General features: G+C 27.5%; 1 protein-coding gene across 5 annotated transcripts in view; it reads right to left on the bottom strand.

Annotated features, from left to right (window-relative positions):
• The window catches only part of mtd (TLD domain-containing protein mustard), a 185,872-nt gene that overhangs the window by 147,562 nt on the left and 18,988 nt on the right, over positions 1-19,322 (bottom strand). For 2 of the 5 annotated variants that reach the window (XM_015508804.2, XM_015508805.2), the window contains exon 1: positions 14,401-14,747. The exons of 1 other annotated variant lie outside the window; for it this stretch is intronic. The gene's annotated coding sequence lies outside the window, so the exon portion shown is untranslated. Of the gene's footprint in view, positions 1-14,400; positions 14,750-19,322 lie in introns of those variants that run through there. 2 more of the 5 variants (XM_015508802.2, XM_015508806.2) reach the window with 2 other exon arrangements.

The following is a 19,322-nucleotide window of genomic DNA, read 5'->3' as shown; positions in this document are numbered from 1 at the left end:
TTTTATACAATAATCCCCCTTTTTATTATCAATAAATAATTTTAATACGAAATATCGTGGTTGAACTTTATCGAATATATATTAACAAATTCAAATGTGTTTAATATATTATTTTTTGGTAAAAATAGAATAAAAATTGCATGCGCAGCAATTAAAATAATTATCAACCATCATTTGTTATTTTTATGTAAACTATAATATAAAACATTTTCTAGTTTGTGACAAAACACCACTAAAGATTAGAAACGAACAAATATAATATAATCCACAGTAATTCATATGTCATACACATACAATTGAGTCACTAAAAATAACTCGAAAATCTAACCGGTTTAAAATGTTTGAATACCCGTCCTCCTAGTTTTATTCTAATTCCAATTATTCAAAGTAACCAGCACACGCACAATTATCTCCCAAAACTTATACGGCCCACAAACAATAAATCGATATTATTCAGCTTCCGCGTTACCATTTGGTCGAAGGTTAACAACAGATTATTTAAGTACATATTTACTGATGAGCCATTTTGGAATTTCTTACCTACTCGACTTTTATAATCCAGAATTATATATATTTTACAATTCAGTGCTTATTATATGAAACTTTTGAAGTACTTTTACAGCATTATGTATTTTGAATTTTTTTTTTCAGTTTAAAGGTTACCTAGTAAAAATGAAAAAAGAATAAATATACTACGCAAAAATATTTTTTCGTAAGACAGGTCCCCGTAAATAAATAAAAAATAAAAATTTCTTGAAACAAAATTACTCTGAATAATTAATTAGTTCCATTCAGCAGTTTGATAAAACTTAGTTAGAATATTTCTAGGGACACAACAGCGGTACCTTTGTTATTTCTGTAATATATTTTATTGTAGCTATAGTACGATCAAAGTGACTTCAATCAATAACCCTGCTGGAAAATGTTTTTTGAAAAAACTCGAATTCCAACCTAGCTTGGAAAACCAATAATTTTTCTCTTCGCTCAGTATTTAAAATGATCAAAAACCCATCCTTTTGTCCTGTACACAAATTAAAATGTCTCATTGTAAATTCTAATTATTATTTTGACGTTTTAAACTATAAATATTTAATCATAAAATCACTTTTCTATAATTAAATGACAATCAGCCAACATTTCAACATTAATAGATTTAATTATCAACTACATATTAAATTACCTATGAATTTGCATGAAAGCTTATTGCTTATACGTTATAAATAGTACAAGTCTATGGATATATATAAACTTAAAGAAATATAAATTTTTTATGAACACGATGTGCCCATGCCCCATACTAGCTAACTGGCCACTGCAAAAAATATTATAGAACTTTTATAAAGTATTTATGAGTTCGAATGAATATATGCCTAAATCACAAAAGTTTGAAGTGAAACATTAAAAAGAAAAAAAAATTGTTTCTTAGTTTTTTTAGTATAAAATATAAGAAGTCCTTTAAAGTTTATTTTCATAGCGAGACAATTAAATATTCTACATTAAACCACCTAGTCGCATTTTATAAATTCTATAAGGAGTGATCAATGATCATGATTAAAAAATTTGATTTAATTAAGAGGACAAAATAATATTTATTGTTACTTTTATAGATTGGTTTATAATGGAACGCGATTATTATCTGTAACTGAAATGTATCTATTTTACTTGCATACTAAAGGCGCGTTCTCATGAGTCAAGTTTAGTTGACCGATTATAGTTGAAGAACAAAAATTGAATATAAGTCAAATCAGTTTTTGTTCACACATTTCAACAGGCATGTTTCAATTTTATTTTCAAGCAATAGTAAGACCATCAATTTCCATTTCTTTGATAATAGAACCCAAAGCACTTTCTCTTGCATCTCTATTTTCATAACTATCTAGTCGATGGTTCCATAGACAATCATGCTTATGATAAAGTTCTAAGAATTTTAACATCACGCTTTCAGACCACTTTAGGCTCATTTTTAAAATTAAAAATATTTAACACGTTAAAAAGTAAAAAAACACAACTGACAAAATAAAATGCACGTGTGACTGCCGGTTGAAAACAAACTGAAGGTTCAACTTGAACCAACTGTAGTGATAGGTTGTTCCCACGTGTCAAGACGGGTTTCAACTTGAAAGGAATTGGAAAACAACTCGCTACTTGAACGATAAAGTTTGACTGGGTCAAACTTTTTTTGATCAACTAATTAGTTGTTCAATTTTATTGAAACAAAGGTTCTCACTACAGATTTTATTCAATTTTTGTTGTTCAACTATAATCGGTCAACTAAACTTGACTCATGAGAACGCGCCTTAAACAACTGATTAGATTTATGAACTTTTTATAACACTCAAATAGAACTTCTAGGTACAATAGTGGCAAAAAGTATAGCTTAATAGATATCATACATGTGATGTGTGTTAACTTAACGCTACGTAATATCAGTACTACTCAATATAATTAGACCTAATAAACTTGATTATAATTAACTAGAATTTTTGGAAGCTGAAATGGAGTATAAGAACCAAAATACATAATTTGAGAAAAACTTCTTAGCGTGAACACGCTGTATAAAATATAATATACTTACTATTATGTATACCTAATAAATAATCAATAGATGATATAGATTATTGAATGTTGTATAATGTGTCGATTGCACGTCATAATGTGGAATTTGTAAAGCATTTTTTCGAATTTATTGAGATCATTAATTACTGGCCGGTATTCGTATATACACGACTACGCTATGTTATTATAATTACCAACAGTCAAAAAATGTATCACATAAGAAAAAAAAACAATAAAATATACTTTCGCAGTAGTTTTGTAGAATTTATAGAAGGAGCGAAATATAATTCTATCGTTTTTTAGTGTGATCTTGTGAGTAAAAGACTTGTGAATTAAAGTAAACATGTTAAATATTAATAATTAATCCAAGGCTGCTGCTGAAACTTTAATGCGAACACCAATGTCACCTTCACGAATATAATACAAACATGAAAATGTAATCATGTGAAATAGTTTTTATTTAGTACATTGGATAAGTACGAATATGATTATATTATATTATAGATACCGTTGTAATGATTTCATTTATACCTATTAAAACACACCACAACCACATGAAACATAATATACAAAACCAATAGATTTCCGGTGGCTCAAATTCAATGTATAGAGTCTGTTGGCGTCAAAGAAATTGGATTGTTCTCGTACGCTAATGCCAAGAGAACGCTTTTATAACATTATTAGGCCCGCCACTGCTACCTCTCTAACCTCCCTCCACCACTACACACATCGTTACTACTACCAATATCAACGCCGTCGTCGAAGTTGACGCCACTACGCAATTTATGTGCGCCTCGCAACCTTTTAGCGATGGTATTGCAAAACCAATAAAACAACTGAATCACTGAATCGGACAGCCAGGATGAAGACGATAAGAGAAAGGGATCGTCGTGCTGCCGCCATAAAACGGTGTGTCGGTTTAAAAAAAATATATATTTATTATGCATATAATATAAGTAATCATAGTTATACTATACTTTTTACTATACTTGCAGCGTGTATAGAGTGATTCAACACAAGCACGATCATTCCCACTTTTCCTGATTTTTGGAATTTTAAATTATATTCTTAAAGACCATCTTGAATTTTTATTTTGATATTATTTAAAAAGTATCCAGTGGTGATACAATCACTAGGTACTTTTTAAACAAAAACTCTCTTTTTACTGAAATATATTTAGAGGATACTTTTTGAAGATTTTGATATACCTAATTTAAAAATCAAACGAATAATTTCTTGGTTATTAAAATGTTTATACTAAAAATAAATAGTCCTTAAAAATGGTTTCACAGAAATATAAAGTAGATGTAATACCGGAGCTAGTATAAAGCCCGTATTTAAGGGAGGGCAAGGGTAGACACATGCCCGGGGACGGCAAAATATTTTAGCGAAAATAATTTTAAAAATGTAATGAAAAAAATAATCGCATTTTATTTAATACTTTTGTAATTTTAAGTAAATTTAAATTTTAGAAAAATATTATGAAGGACTGCAATGTCTATTTAGCTGTATTATGAATTGTCTATAATCCACAAAACAATAGTGATAATGATAAAAATGTTCGGAAAATCTATTTTTAGAAATAAATTAACTATTTAACCTAATAAATCAAAATAATGATAATTTTATAATGATATCGATATTCAATGGTTAATGGTTATTGGCTATTTCATAATGCATTGTGACTTTGTGAGTGTTGTGATTTGTGATAGTCGACCGTATTAATACATAAGTAATAAAAAAACTAGTATAAAATATTATTCTTATTCTAGACCATAATTGATATGAGTACCGTGTTGAAAAACACGAATTGGAGGATATTTTTCCATATGTGAGTATACCATTACGTATGTTTCTTTGTATTCCAGCGACTAAAATTGTACCACAGAACGCCATTTTGGATTCTTATACGTGTATAAAATCGTATCTAAGGTCAAATACATATATCCACAAACAGATTAAATACACTGGCAATTTTATTAAATATTGAGTTTCAATTTAAACATTCAGACTAATAATTACAGGAACATAATTGACGATTTCGTTAATAATCAAGCAAGAAAAAAATTACATTAAAAAAAGAAATTTGTAGGTTATAATTTGTTAATTCACAAGAAAAAATAATATTTTTTTTAACTATTAAATGGTTTTAATTTATTAATTGATAAGTTGGATTTTAATATTAAATAATCTTGATCACGGATGAAATAATTACCTAGTGTAATATTAATATTATACTAGTATTGTTATTTTTTGGAGGGGGGGTGGCATAACTTATATGCCCGGGGGCGCCAAATTGTTGAACATGGCCCGCGGCCCTGGCTAGTATTTATCAAAGACCTATATCATTATTCTTAGTACTTATACGAAGAAAAATAATTTAAAAACTACCAGTTCATAAAATTTTATTTTATTTTTTTTATTTTATTTTTTTTTTTTATTAGGAAAGAGCCCTCGGCAGCATAGGCCATTGGGCTTACAAAATATGAATAGCTTAAATTAAATATTTACAGTAAGAAACATAAACGAGAGAACTTAATTCTAGATTTTGGATTGAAGGTTTGCTGTTGTGATGAATTGGATGATGTCTGTTATGGCCTTGGGATGATTTTGAAGTATTTCGGAGAGTGATTCGGAAAGGTTGAGGCTTGATCGGATGTTGTGGTATGTGCGGCATTCGGTGAGTAAGTGATTAATGGTAATTAGGACGCCACATGTTGCGCATGTTGGAGGATCTTCTTTAGCCATTAAAAAACTGTGCGAAATTTGTGAGTGGCCGATTCTCAGTCTCGTTATGATGACTTCGAATTTTCTGGGTGTTTCGATGGGAAATGTCCAATTGTCTGTGTTGTGTTTTATTTGATTAAGTTTGGTGGAGTAAGATAACCATTGCTGGGTGCCATCTTAGATGACATTTGTTAGTTATCAGTGCTTGTATGTCCCTGTATGCGATGATATTGGTGGGAGACGATAGTGTAGAGGTGATTGCGGTTTTAGCGGCAAGGTCGGCGCGCTCGTTTTCAATGATGTTGGAGTGACCGGGGATCCAGAAAATTTTGATTTTGAAGTTATTGTTTTTCTGCAGAGTATATATTTTGTTTTGAATATGAAGACCGATGTCTGATGGGTTATTGGTATTGTTAATATTGTTGATGGCGCTGAGGAAGTCAGTGAATATGATGGTGTCTTGGAGCTGGTGAACGGTTATTAAATTGAGGGCTTTGATTATTGCGAATGATTCAGCTGTGAAGACGGAGCAGGCACTGGGGAGTTTGTACATGGATTCCATGTTATTCCAAATAACTGCAGCCCCGACCCCGGTAGGGCTTTTGGATGCATCCGTGTATATTTTTTCGCTTTTTATGTTTTGTATAATGTGGAAATATTCTTGTTTATATATTGAAGGAGGAGTGTCTTTTTTTTTTAAAAATGGAGAGATCAGTGTTTGCTACGTTGGGGTTTGTCCATTGAGGAGTTAAGGGGGGAGAAATTGTTAATAAATCGGAGATAACTAGATTGTTCTCCTGGAGTAGTGTTGTTAAAGTTTTAAATTTTGGATTGAAGTCGAGCGAAGGAAGAGTGTTAGCTAGCTTTAATTCGTGATTTAATGTTATTTTGAGTCTTCTTATATCAAGAGGAGGAGTACCTGATAGGTTGTAGATGCTCGGTATTGGACTAGAGCGATAGGCTCCAATTGACATACGAAGTCCGGAGTTGTGAATTGTATCTAGTTTTTTTGTAATCGATTTATCTAAAAATTTGTGTTGTGCCGTTGTCCAAAAATTTTATTTTGATATATCAACATTTTAAGAAAAATTATCTGCTAAATAATGTACAGTATAAAAAGGCGGTTGTCCTTTGAAAAACAGAAATTTGTATCTTCAAAGGACACTCCTTATACGAAGTATAAACAAATTTCAGAATAATAATAATAATAATAATAATAATAATTTCAAAAATCAGACTGAATAACAACTACATAATCGAAAGAAAAAGGGTGAAATGGTTGGTGAATCACTCTGTATAATACACTTATATCGGATACACCGGGTACTTACGTACGACGAAACTGTATGCATAGGGGGAAGAGCCGACATCATCGCCACCGATGTCAGTCATACGTGAATCACGTATATTGGTATATATGTTAAGCGTATGAAAACGCTCGTGATGTTCTATTAATTGTGTAACACCGGGAACCGTCGTGTATTATATTTAGCGGGGGTCAATTTGCCGGGAACGAGTATAAAAATATCAATACGGCATACACGCGACGACGACGTTTTTGTGTATATTATGAGATAACGTTATTACAGATACACGCACGCGCGTGTTAGAGGCATATTATATATTATCATTGATCCAGAAAGTTTTGCCCAGAGAGTTTAGCTTGTGGACTAATAAATATACAATTAATGAAAAAAAAGACGTAATATACACGTTTTACGAGATGCAAAAATCAAAATGCAAATCAATTTTGTTCGCATCACTATTAAATAATTGAATAGGTATGGACTGTAATATCGTGACAACAACATTACGGAATTTTTAGTCGCTTTCAGGTAAGACATTATTCCAAAAATGAAAAAACTCAATATATAGAATAAAATATACGAATATACCCACGATAAAATATTTCCGAGCACAAAAATAGAGGTAAGATATTTATACAGCAGGAATTGAGACCACTGCAGTGGTTTGCATTCAAGAAAAATACACTTCAAAAGATGAAAAGGATAGTTGTAAAGTAAAGGTATCGAGAAGTTGTTTGTACAATTTGTAGAGGAATCTTATACCGATTTTTGGGATGGAAAACCTGTGAGGTACAGACTTTGTAAACGTCTTGAACAAAGAGCAAAAACCTACATGGAGATAAAAAAAATATTTATACACGCATACAGAAAAAAACTTAAAAGAAAATATATATTTTGTATAGCTACCTATTATTTAATACGCATATTTATATTGTTAGCTTCGTTATTAATAGGTACATCGGATATTCTTCCAGCTGACTTTAAAAATAATTTTCAGAATAAATTAAACATAAACACGGGAAGAAAGGTTATTCTATTTTGTACAACTAATTAACAGTCTACCACTAATTTTAACGCTAGGTTTTCAATGGCTCAATGCATATACTATGTTTATTAAAATATATCATATACACCTAAAATACATGGACGTATACGACGCCACCACCATATTATACACTAAACAAATTAAACTGTATGTGCAAAATAATATTTTATATTTACGCAGTTTTAAATGCATTTTAAATTATTATATCACATAGGTTTATGTGTAGTATTTGGGTGTGCCTTTTAGGTAGAAATGTACAAAGCCAAAGAAACCACTTAGTATTGTTTTGCAGTTATGCAATGACGTGTATATGTACTCAAATGATAGATTTTTTTAAATTAAAACCATACTATATAACTGTCATTCAATATGTTTCTAAAAAAATTAAATTTCATGTAAAAACAACTCGTTTAATATATTAATCATAGGTAGTAGAATGCAATATTAATGTATGACACTATGTAACATATAAAAAGAATAAAACCTATGTTGTAAATTGTATGCATATCTTTTAACGGTCACAAAACTTCAATAAACGTTTACATTTAATTGGTTTCACTTACATAATTAATTCTTATTTATTAAACTATTTTATTATTTTTCAAAATTACATTGAATAGGATTATTGTGGTGGCTGAAGATGCATTAATAAAATAAGTACATATATATATATATATAGTTTCAACTTTTAATCGTGTGATTTACAAATCACAGTTTTCGTTTCAAATAAAATAAACGTCAAATAAACCTACAAGCTACCTAATTAATTACGTTAAAATTTACATGATAAATTAGGTGTATAATTGAAACGGAAATGTTTAGTTTTACATTAATACACAAATAATAATTCTAATAATAATAATTTATTGAAATTGCAAATATTGAATTAAAATACTTCTTTAACATGAGTCTTATTTAACAATATTCCAAAAAACTTCAAAAGTAATGATCAATATTTTGTACATTGAACTATTTGTACGAAAAACTGAACTACAGATTTATATTTTCCTCGACCCGCCAAGCAAGTGACATGAATCTATGCTGACAGGAAGACCCGAGTTTAGAATGTCCCACGAGAATAAAAAGTCTCTGAATTAGGTCGTTCACGCAATAACTTCACTATTTTTTCCTCGATAATTTTTCCCTTTAAAATTCTGTCGAGGCGACATATTATAATCATGTGTCATGTATTCATGTCAATATATAACTATAATTTATTTACATCCTTCAAAACAAATATAAACGATATTTTTAAATATTATGTTAATAAAATATAGTTAAAATGTTCATGAACAATATTTATTTAATATTTTTTTAAAAGAGAGTACCTAAACGAACGTAAAAATAACACTTTTAGCCATATTTTTATATTATTTATTAAAATTACCTGAACTTTAGATATTATTATTTAAATTTGTGCGTGAATATTATTTTTTTTAAATAATATGCTTATAACTATATTTAATTAAATATATTATCGTACCTATAAAAAGTAAAACATTATTAATCAGGTTATTTTCTATATAAAATGTAACTAGTTATTATTTATTAGTTGTACTTATTATCAGTATTATCTATCATAGTATGCCTACTATGCCTACCCACCTATAATATATAGTATAATATTCAGTAAAAATAAATTAACTACGTAGACAATTTTACTTACGATATGAAAGACATAAACCTAAGTATAAAAATTAAAAATACATATTTTTACAAATATTATCCTTCCCAAACATCAATTAGGTATATTATATAAACATTAACAGTTTTGTGGCAGATTACAATAAGGAGCATTTATTTTCGTTTTATTTAATTTCAAAGTTGTATTATTCCTTACAAAATATGATCAACAAATATCATGTTATTATTAATTATAGTATTGTTGTGCAAGTCTGCAGCACTAGCACACATTCTAACATTCTAACTGTACTTTACTGTGTGTATCTTGGGAGTTTGGGCTATTGGAGACATATTTCGTATTTTCGTCTTTTGAGAAAACAAAACACGATTTGACCATTAAATTGTTGTTGTTTTTTAAGGTCTTTCCAATTTATATATTTATATATATAATATATATATTATACACATATATATGTATATTTGTGTTTGTATGTGTGTGTCTTGCTTTTAAAACTCGTCACCTTGACTATTATGTGTTTGGGATTCGTGATGTCACCCGGAAGGCATGAAGATGAAAATACGTTCGAGGGGATTTTTAATATTCTAAAGAAGAAAATACAAACGCTAATAAATCTGAAAGAGAATGAGGATTGAATTCCAAAGTATTTTATTAACCAAGCAACAAATGAAATCTAAAGGCAATGATTATTAGTCATATCATATTTTGTTTAATATACCTATATATAATATAAGAAACTTAAGTTAATTTAAATTTCTAAGCAGTATGGCAATAATTTGAATACAGACATTGAAATTTAGTATATATAAAACTAAATTATACAAACAATAATTAATTTAACCTATTGTTTAAAATTTAAGTGAGCCAAATACATATTTTAATAGATATAATAAACTTACATTTTTATGAAAAAATGATTGTTTGTCGAAATACAATCTATTTCGTCTATTCAATGAACTAATTTAGTCATTGAACAAATGTGTAACAATATTGAAGATGATTGAATTTTGTAAATAATAAATAATATTTATAAATTTATTAACTAAACATATCATTAATTAATGATTTTAAATATTTAATTTCTTGTAATTAAAATTAGCAAACAAGTTATTATTATTACCCATAATAATTTACGGTACTTATATTAACATCGGAAGTATAATGGAAGTATGGAACATAAATATAATAATAATCTCATAGAAAATGTTATAGGTACCTATTTTTTAATGGGAGCTGATATTCAATAAATACATAAAAGACAAATTAATAGAAAACTTAGGTATTTATAGTTATTTCGTTAAAATGTATTTTCATAATGAAGTAAGGATTCTGAAATTATCTTCGAGTAAAATGCAAATTTATTAAATTAAAAAAACTTATGTATTTTAATTTTAACTACTCGTATTTTAGTAGGTACTGAAGAAAAATATGCCTGTTTTTATGAAGACACTTCAATTTATTTTTAAATGCATTAATAACTTTCAATAATTTTGTAAAGCTTTCTCAATTTTGAAGTCAAGAAATTAATTTAAAATATTATAAAAATTTAGAATTGAAATCTCCTTTAAAATCGTCAGAAAAATTACTTAACAAATTTGTTCTATTAATTACATGCATGCCTAGATATGTTTTGATAAAATTCATTGTGTTAGTATCGATCAACTGTACATTAATAAATAATATAATCATCAGTTTCAATTTAATAAATTGCAGATATTTGGTTTTTTTTTTAACAAACGCACATACACAATCTATACAATTTTGTCCAATAAGCAAATAGGAATATTTTGATTAAATCATAAAAATAACTTCAGAATAAATTAATCAGTTCTAGAATAAATATATTTAAAGCAATTATTATATATTCGTACAAAGCACTACTAACTATATAAAACTGGGTAATTAACTTTATAAAAAATAATAATTTTACTTAAGCTATAATAGCTGATAATACTAAAAATACTTAACTAGAACAGACAAATTGCATACACGAAAAAGCCCATTAGTTAGTTTTTCACTGATATTCAACTTAAAATTAAAATTAAAATTTTTTTACCACTTCTTTAATCATACTAGCTAGTAGCTATACTAGCATATATCTAAGAACCGTAAACAACACTGTTTTTGATACCTATGTAGACGTATAAGATGTGTAGACATTCCTTTATAAAAAAAAAAAAACATAATTTGTATTCACCAACTAACTTATAATGTTTATTTTTATATTATCATTATTACTATTATTATTATAACACGCATATGAATTACTAATGATATATTGTGTTTTCCAAGCATTATTATGATAATTATAAATTCCAAAACATTATGGCTTGTTATTATAGAAACGTATGCTTTTATAGTAGGAGGTTCTGTAACCGTTTCCGCTTTGCCACATATACCTACAATAAGAAACTATTCAACTATTTAACAGATAAATATATAGGTAGGAATCTATATATGAAACAAATAATACAGTGAGGAATTTGTGAAATGCATTAATAAACCCTCATAAAGTAGTACCAAACTTGCTTTTTTTTAATTTATGCGGATTATAATATTGTTTTAATAATCTACTATCATAAAATAAAATATTTATCAGCGTGACCGTAATTTTTGAAGCAAAATTTACCCAACGAAAATTATTGTAATATTATACATAGTATGAATATTAAATTTCAACTAATTACATAGTGTTTAAATTATTCAATATTTGAAGATATTCAAAATAAAAATATTATGGTAGATACTGGTTTACCATACAATTTAAGATACAATATTGTTATATTTGTAATAAATAATAATGTATTATCTATATTTATTGTGTGTATACCAATATCGGATATCCTATTCACTATGAGTAGGAATTTTGTGATACCTATACCATCTGTAACAGAGTTCGTATGTCAACTACTGTTAAAACTGTCAACAAGCTATAAACGTAACCAATTATTTTATAACACCAAGTAAATTTAGAATTTAAACTCTAAATACATCCAGATTTATCTGTTACATATATGTGATTTTAATAACGAGTAAAATCTAAAATGGTTCGTCCGTGTCATAAAAATAAAACCATGTCTAGTTCAGTGACGTAATTTGGATATAGGCAAACTGGGCATCTGTCCCTGTCTGATTTAAAAGTAGCCTTGTGGGCCCGATTTTTTTCATTTAATCATTATTAATTATTATGATTTATTAACGTAGAAACATGCCTATTTTTAGAAATATTTTGAGAAAATATTATATCGTTTACTAAGAAATTATTGTTATGTAATGATAAATAGGTAATAAGTAATTATTAATTAATAGTTGGAATTTATTTATATTTAGACACATCTAGAGACGTGCATGAAAGTTAGTATGTATATTTTGTGTTAAATGAAAAAAAGAAACATAATATATAAATTTATGTTTACAAGCAAAGCAATAGTTTTTTTTTAAGTTACCTATTTGGGGTGGTCAAAACTTTTGCCCACTTCTACTTAAAACTGAAATGACGCCACTGCTCTAATAAATATATTGAATAAAATAAAAAATAAACTATAACTTATATAAATTTACATTCTAAAATATATTACCTACATCTAAAATAGGTTGGTTTCATATATTAAAACATGAAGTAAATCATGAAAATTACTAATATTAGAGTATTGCAATTTTTTTTAGTTTTATGACAAAATTATATTTTTACGATTAATCTAGTGAAAGTTTAACCTTGAATTTCAATTCTTATAATATAATATTAAGCACACAATGACTATAATAAATATATAGACAAATATTATTTCTAAAAACAAATAAAAATACGTCATAAATCATAAATTAATTGAATTAAATTGTTGGCTTTAGCTTAGAATATGAATAAAAACTATACAATTATTATATTTCCCAGCGTATAAAATATATTAAACATGCTCAAATATCTATAATTCAATTTAAATATGTATATAATTTAAAACTTTATAACACTTAGCAAAATTACCAAATTTGAATACTTGTAATTACCTATATACATATAATATATATCATTCATTACCTATATATTTGTAATTAAATTTTGGATGTTAACACAAAGATAGTATTTTCCTACACGTTTATTTCATGTTTCTATATTTATATATAAATTTAAAAATTGTTTTAAATAAAAACAGTCAACTTTGTAAGTGGTTCATAATAAAAAGAATATTATATCTACAATTTTTTTTTTTGAAAACCTGGTGAAGCGTTCTAAATCATCTCGTCACGTAGACACGATCAGCAACTTTCCCTAGTGACATGTAGGTACAAACGTATAAAATGTCGAATTAAAACTATTGTGTGATATTTTAAACTCTTTATGGATACATTTACTAAAATTACTAAAATCTATATAGACTATTTCGTTTTGATAATTAGTCACACAATAGTTTGTACTAATCATCAATAAAGTAATTAATTAAAAACTTTCGTCTTTTATTACCTACTATAATAATCACTGTGTTTTAATAATTCAGATGATTTTATACGCGATAGTTTTGAACTTGATAGGCGCTTATAATGTTTCCCTTTAAGCTTACGTATACATGTCTATATATATATCCATCAGGTAGACGAATTTTTGAAATGCATTACTTATGTTACTTGACATTTAAAAAATGTTCAGTGAGATCAAAAATATCAACCAATTTGTTATTATACCTACCTCAGCACTATGCTCCTATAATTTTATCATAATATAGACACTTTCCGTTTCGGCGACCACTGAGTTCATCGACATTATGGTTTACTGTGCGCGAATATTATACAGACGATAGATAAGTAGTGGTTTTTTAATATTTATTTATTTTTTGTAATTTTTTCGAGAAAGTTGTCCGCAAACCGTTCACAAAAGAACAACTAACAGATCCACATCGGGAAATATACTATAATACCAGCCTACCTACATACTATTACGTATATTATATCATTATATTATTGCCTGCGCTAAATACCTATATTGCAGTGTAGGTAATCGCACCACCTTATATACATCACATGCACGTATATAATATTAAGTATACAAATATATTCGGTACGTCATCGTCAGCTGCGGTTAAAGGGTAAAAAAAAACTTTTTATGCTAAATTGCAGCTGATATCACTTACTTAAAACGTGGACAGTCGTTTTTCACTCGACGTGTACGCCGCGACTATATTATAATGACGTTCGCACGACGTTGATACAGTATTAGTGGTTTAATAATAATAACAATAATTATGACGGTAACAACAATAATAATAATAATAATAATAATAATGACGATTACCTACGATGGTATAATTATAATCATAGACAAAATATTTTCACTCGCGCACAATCGCGGACAACGGGCGCATATGACGACGTATAAACATATATATATAATATATATTATACTTTTATATATTTATATTATATGTATCAAAGTATAAAAAATATATATATTCAGTGCGGATACGAAAACGGAAAAACGCGCGTGGCGAACGGACCGAGAGCAACGCGACTACTGCTGCTGAACTCGGGATGACAACCGGTTCGGCGGTTCGCCTGTGCAACCTGATGTAGGTGAGCGCGCGCTGCATCGCCGCCACCGTCTGCCGGTACAACAATAAACGTATACCTATATACCATATACCATATACCGTAAACCATATATGCTAGACGTGCCGGTAAGTACCTATAAATATACTATACCAACAACATAATATAATAGGTAGGTACGGTGGCTATGTATATATAAATAATATAAATGCTTGTATATGTATGTACACTATATTTAGGTCGTGATAGACGATAGTATATTATGACGATTTTGTTAATGCGCGGGGGAATATGCGCGTACGGGCACGTGCTCGGCGTTTCAGAAACGAATAATTATTGGCGGCAGTGGTAGTTGCATTCGCGGGAAAGCACCTCTTCGGGCGAGGGGGCACTCTGTACACTATAGCAAGTTGCTGTGACGTGTTTTTGTACTGTAGATAGTGTCGGACGTGTCGGTCTGACTTATGAAAGGCCCCACACAAGTCTTTTTGCAGATATATTGCAGTAAAATATTTTATTTTTAACTAAAAAATAATATGTACATAGTACATATCAATAATTTAATTTTTGTTTATAATATATAAGTCGAATGAATCGAATTATGTCTTCTTTGACAAACAGAAAAGTTAAAGTATCCAGTTATTGCTCATCGAAGATCTAACAGTTTTATTTTTGAAAATACCCGATCGCTTAACTTGTACGTGCTCGGAAGTATAAAAACATATTGGAATACTAAACAATATAATGCGTTGAGTAATTCAGACCATTAGTTCAAAAATAATTTTACATGTTTTAGTCACGTCTCATAATATGATGACAAAAATATCCAAAGGCCCCATGCCAATCACCTGATAGCCGGATGGGCCAGATCGACACAGCAAGTTGTTGGTTAGGTTAGGTAACCAACAACCTTATCGCAAGAACAGTAAATTAGTGAATATTATTATGTCGTGTAGATCAAAACTATATCGTAGTGAGAAAAAAAATTTTCATTAAAATCTAAAATACTTTCTCGGTCTGAACGAAAAGATTTTGTATTAGTATATTATTTTACTAACATCTTATTATAAATTATAATACTAGTAATACACAGCAACTACATTTTCGTTATTATTGTTTTTAAAAATAACCTACGGGACTATAATATACCAAGTACCTACTTTCTCGTCACATGTGATATAGGTATAGCTATAATCGACACAAAATTATATATTATGAAGGATAGCAGGTTGATTGTATGAATAACCGTTATTAATGAAATGTTCGATGTAAAATAATAAACATATACAAAAATACAAACAATACAGAAATTCAAAACAAATATCTTACATGACGAGTGACGAGAGTGACGAGTGACGCGTGACGAGATGAACGCCATATGTATAAGAGATTTAAATTTTTAAACTAATCAATTAACTATTTAAATCTATTTGATTCCAATCCTGTGTGATAAAGAGAAGCGTAACCTGTAAATTTATGAAATTGGTGGAGAGGGTTAGTAAAAATCAAACTAAATTTATTACAGTTTTCTTATATAAATTATACATTATTTATTAGGGGAAACAATGTCCGCCTATAATTTATTAAATTATGATTAAAGCTTTAAATAAACTGTTTACTGCTTTGATTATAGTATAGAGGTTGTAAAATATTATTCACCACGCCACTGTGGCACTGTTCTATGACACTCAGTGATGTTTAACAACAGGGCGATGATAATATATTGTAGTACTTAACCACTTACTAATTATTATAAACATAAGTTCATTTCAAGTACTCAAGATCGCTCATAAGCTATTTGTTGATAAAAGTTAAAGAAAAAATTCATTAGTAATTGAATACAGCGATCTCAAAACATATTTATTAAAGTTGAAAATTGTAAACATATTGACTTAACTTATTAATTATTACCTACTTATTAAAATTAAAATTTAATACCTTGTTAACAAAACTAGCTTGCAAGAGGTAATAAAGATATTTCAACAATTTGAAATATTATCATTTTAGTATGTGCCATAAGTTATAAATTATAATCTAATTAACAAATAGTACCTAGTACAAAAAAAAATTAACTGACTTACATACTTCAATTAAAATTTAAAATGTATAATAAATTCCAACAAAAATTACTGAAAATAAGACGGATCTGACTATTTTATACCACATAAAATATATACCTAATACTGTTTTCGTTACCTTAAACTTTGAGTGACTTGTATTTATTTTGTTTTAAATTTAAATTTAGAACAAAGTTAAATATTAAAGGATGAGTAGGTACAAAAAATATAATTCCGTTTTTAAAGGTAAAATTAAATTTCAGTTTATGAAGATATAATTTATTATTGTTACATAAAAAGCTATATTATATAATTTAATATTCGTACAATGATTTACACAGTTATTATTTTCATAATAAAAATGTAAGATGAATATTAAATGTCACAAAAAATCAAAATGAAAGAAAAAATTAAATTATGTAACTATTTAAAGATGAAAATAAACAATGCAATTATGGTAAATTTTAAATAATGAAAATAATATAAAATCTTTTCAAATACTTGACTTTTAATTCATATTAGATAGGTATACGATAACCTTTGTAAAATCACAAATTTTATGAAATAATAGATAATTATATAATCTGTGGTACAAGTTTTTATTATTTTTGTTTCAAGATATTATTAATAAAAATAATATTAAAAAGCATAAAATAATAACATTCAAACATTATATGTATATTACTTAATAACTTATACATTATCCAGCTAACCTGAATTTAACTTTAAATTATATATAACTATTTATTTATTTTTAATAAGTTTATATTTAACTAATAAACTATTCATAACTATATTTAATAAAGTTAAATAAATAATAGTTCCTAATTACTTGAATAGCATATTTTTCTATGAAAAAAATTTATAAAATCTATATATTAAATTGTCATGAGTACAATGGCACATAACATAATTTGAGTGGTACCTATACTGCTATCACTCACCTGTCTTATTAATAACCTACTATATTTACTACATATACATATATGTATTATTATTATTATACTATGTATTAAGACAGGTACACATATAGTAATTGAAAAACATTCATTATGGTTTACCTTATTTACTTAACAAATTTTGTAGAACAATTCTATAAATTATAAAATATTGGTATTTAACATTAATCTCCAAAAAATAATGATATTGATTAGATAATTAACTTAATATATACTAGTTTAAAAAATTAACAATTGCAAAGGTAATAATTTAATTACATTAAAAGTTACTCTCAAGCTTAAAGTTTTTTGCTACTTATAAGATAATTTATTTACTTATCTAACCTTAGTAAAAATTAAAGTAAATAATGCAGTAAAAATATTGCCAAGTCATATATTATATGTGCATATTATATATCAAATATGCAAATTTCAACATCACTCAAGTACATCATCATTAAAACCATGTAAGACTTAAAGCTTAATGTATACTATTTCTAAATAGTCTTAGAGTAGAAAATTGTGAATAATATATAGGTAATAAGTATTCTATACTTATTAAATAGTTGTAAATGATCAGTTTGTTATATTAAACCAAAGGTTACGGTGGCACAGCAAGAGGGATGTGCTGTTTTGTATGTTTAAACACTCATCCCCTTTTGGAAGTGTTTATACAAAAATATTTGATATTATTATTAATATATTATGGTTGTTGGCTACAGTTGAGTGTGTAAAGCTCCCCACCCTACATTTTATATATTTTAATAGGTATTAAATTAAAATATCCCCTAAATAAAGTCCTGGCTACGCCCCTGAAAGATTATTTAGGTCACTGTTTTAGTATGTGGTAATTATGTGGTCATAGAATTTATCTCAAATTATAGGGACAAATGGTAAAATTAATGAAAATATTAGTCACAATCTGACAATAAAATATGGAGTACCTACTGCAAGATTGTCTTCGGTTGTGTATTTAATATTCAATTAAATGATTAAAAAAATCACTTTTTTGAGAAGTCAAGAAATCATGTTATGCTGATAATTTTACTCTAGTTTGTATGTATATCTACCTAATACTTGGAACCACGTTTATAAAAATATTGAGACAGAGATATATAAAATTTATTGGTAATTAGTGAGTTGCTAATAGCTTATTTTTAAACTTTCAAAAATTAGCTATTATATACTCCATTCTTTGTTTGAAACTTACTGATTATAATCAACATTTAAATTCACGATAATAATTGTCAAGATTTAGCCGATTTAGGTTATTTTTATAAATCAGTCTGAGTTGTTCGAAACTTTAAATATCTTGGTATAGAAATGTTTTATAAAATGAAATAAAATGGAAAAATCAAATGCATCAATCTGAAGTAAGCTGAGAAGTTAATTTATATAACAAAACAATTATCTACGTGATATTCCATCTTTTGAAGATATTAGACTATTTTACTTAGCACTTGTTGAATCTCAAAATACATACGGTATAATTGGTCGAGATGAAACCTATAA

This window comes from Diuraphis noxia, unplaced genomic scaffold (genome assembly GCF_037042655.1).
Source record: "Diuraphis noxia isolate RWA-SAM2 unplaced genomic scaffold, SU_Dnox_SAM2 contig0003, whole genome shotgun sequence".
Classification (NCBI taxonomy): Eukaryota; Metazoa; Arthropoda; class Insecta; order Hemiptera; family Aphididae; genus Diuraphis; species Diuraphis noxia.
This window is presented reverse-complemented; position numbering and strand designations above follow the sequence as displayed.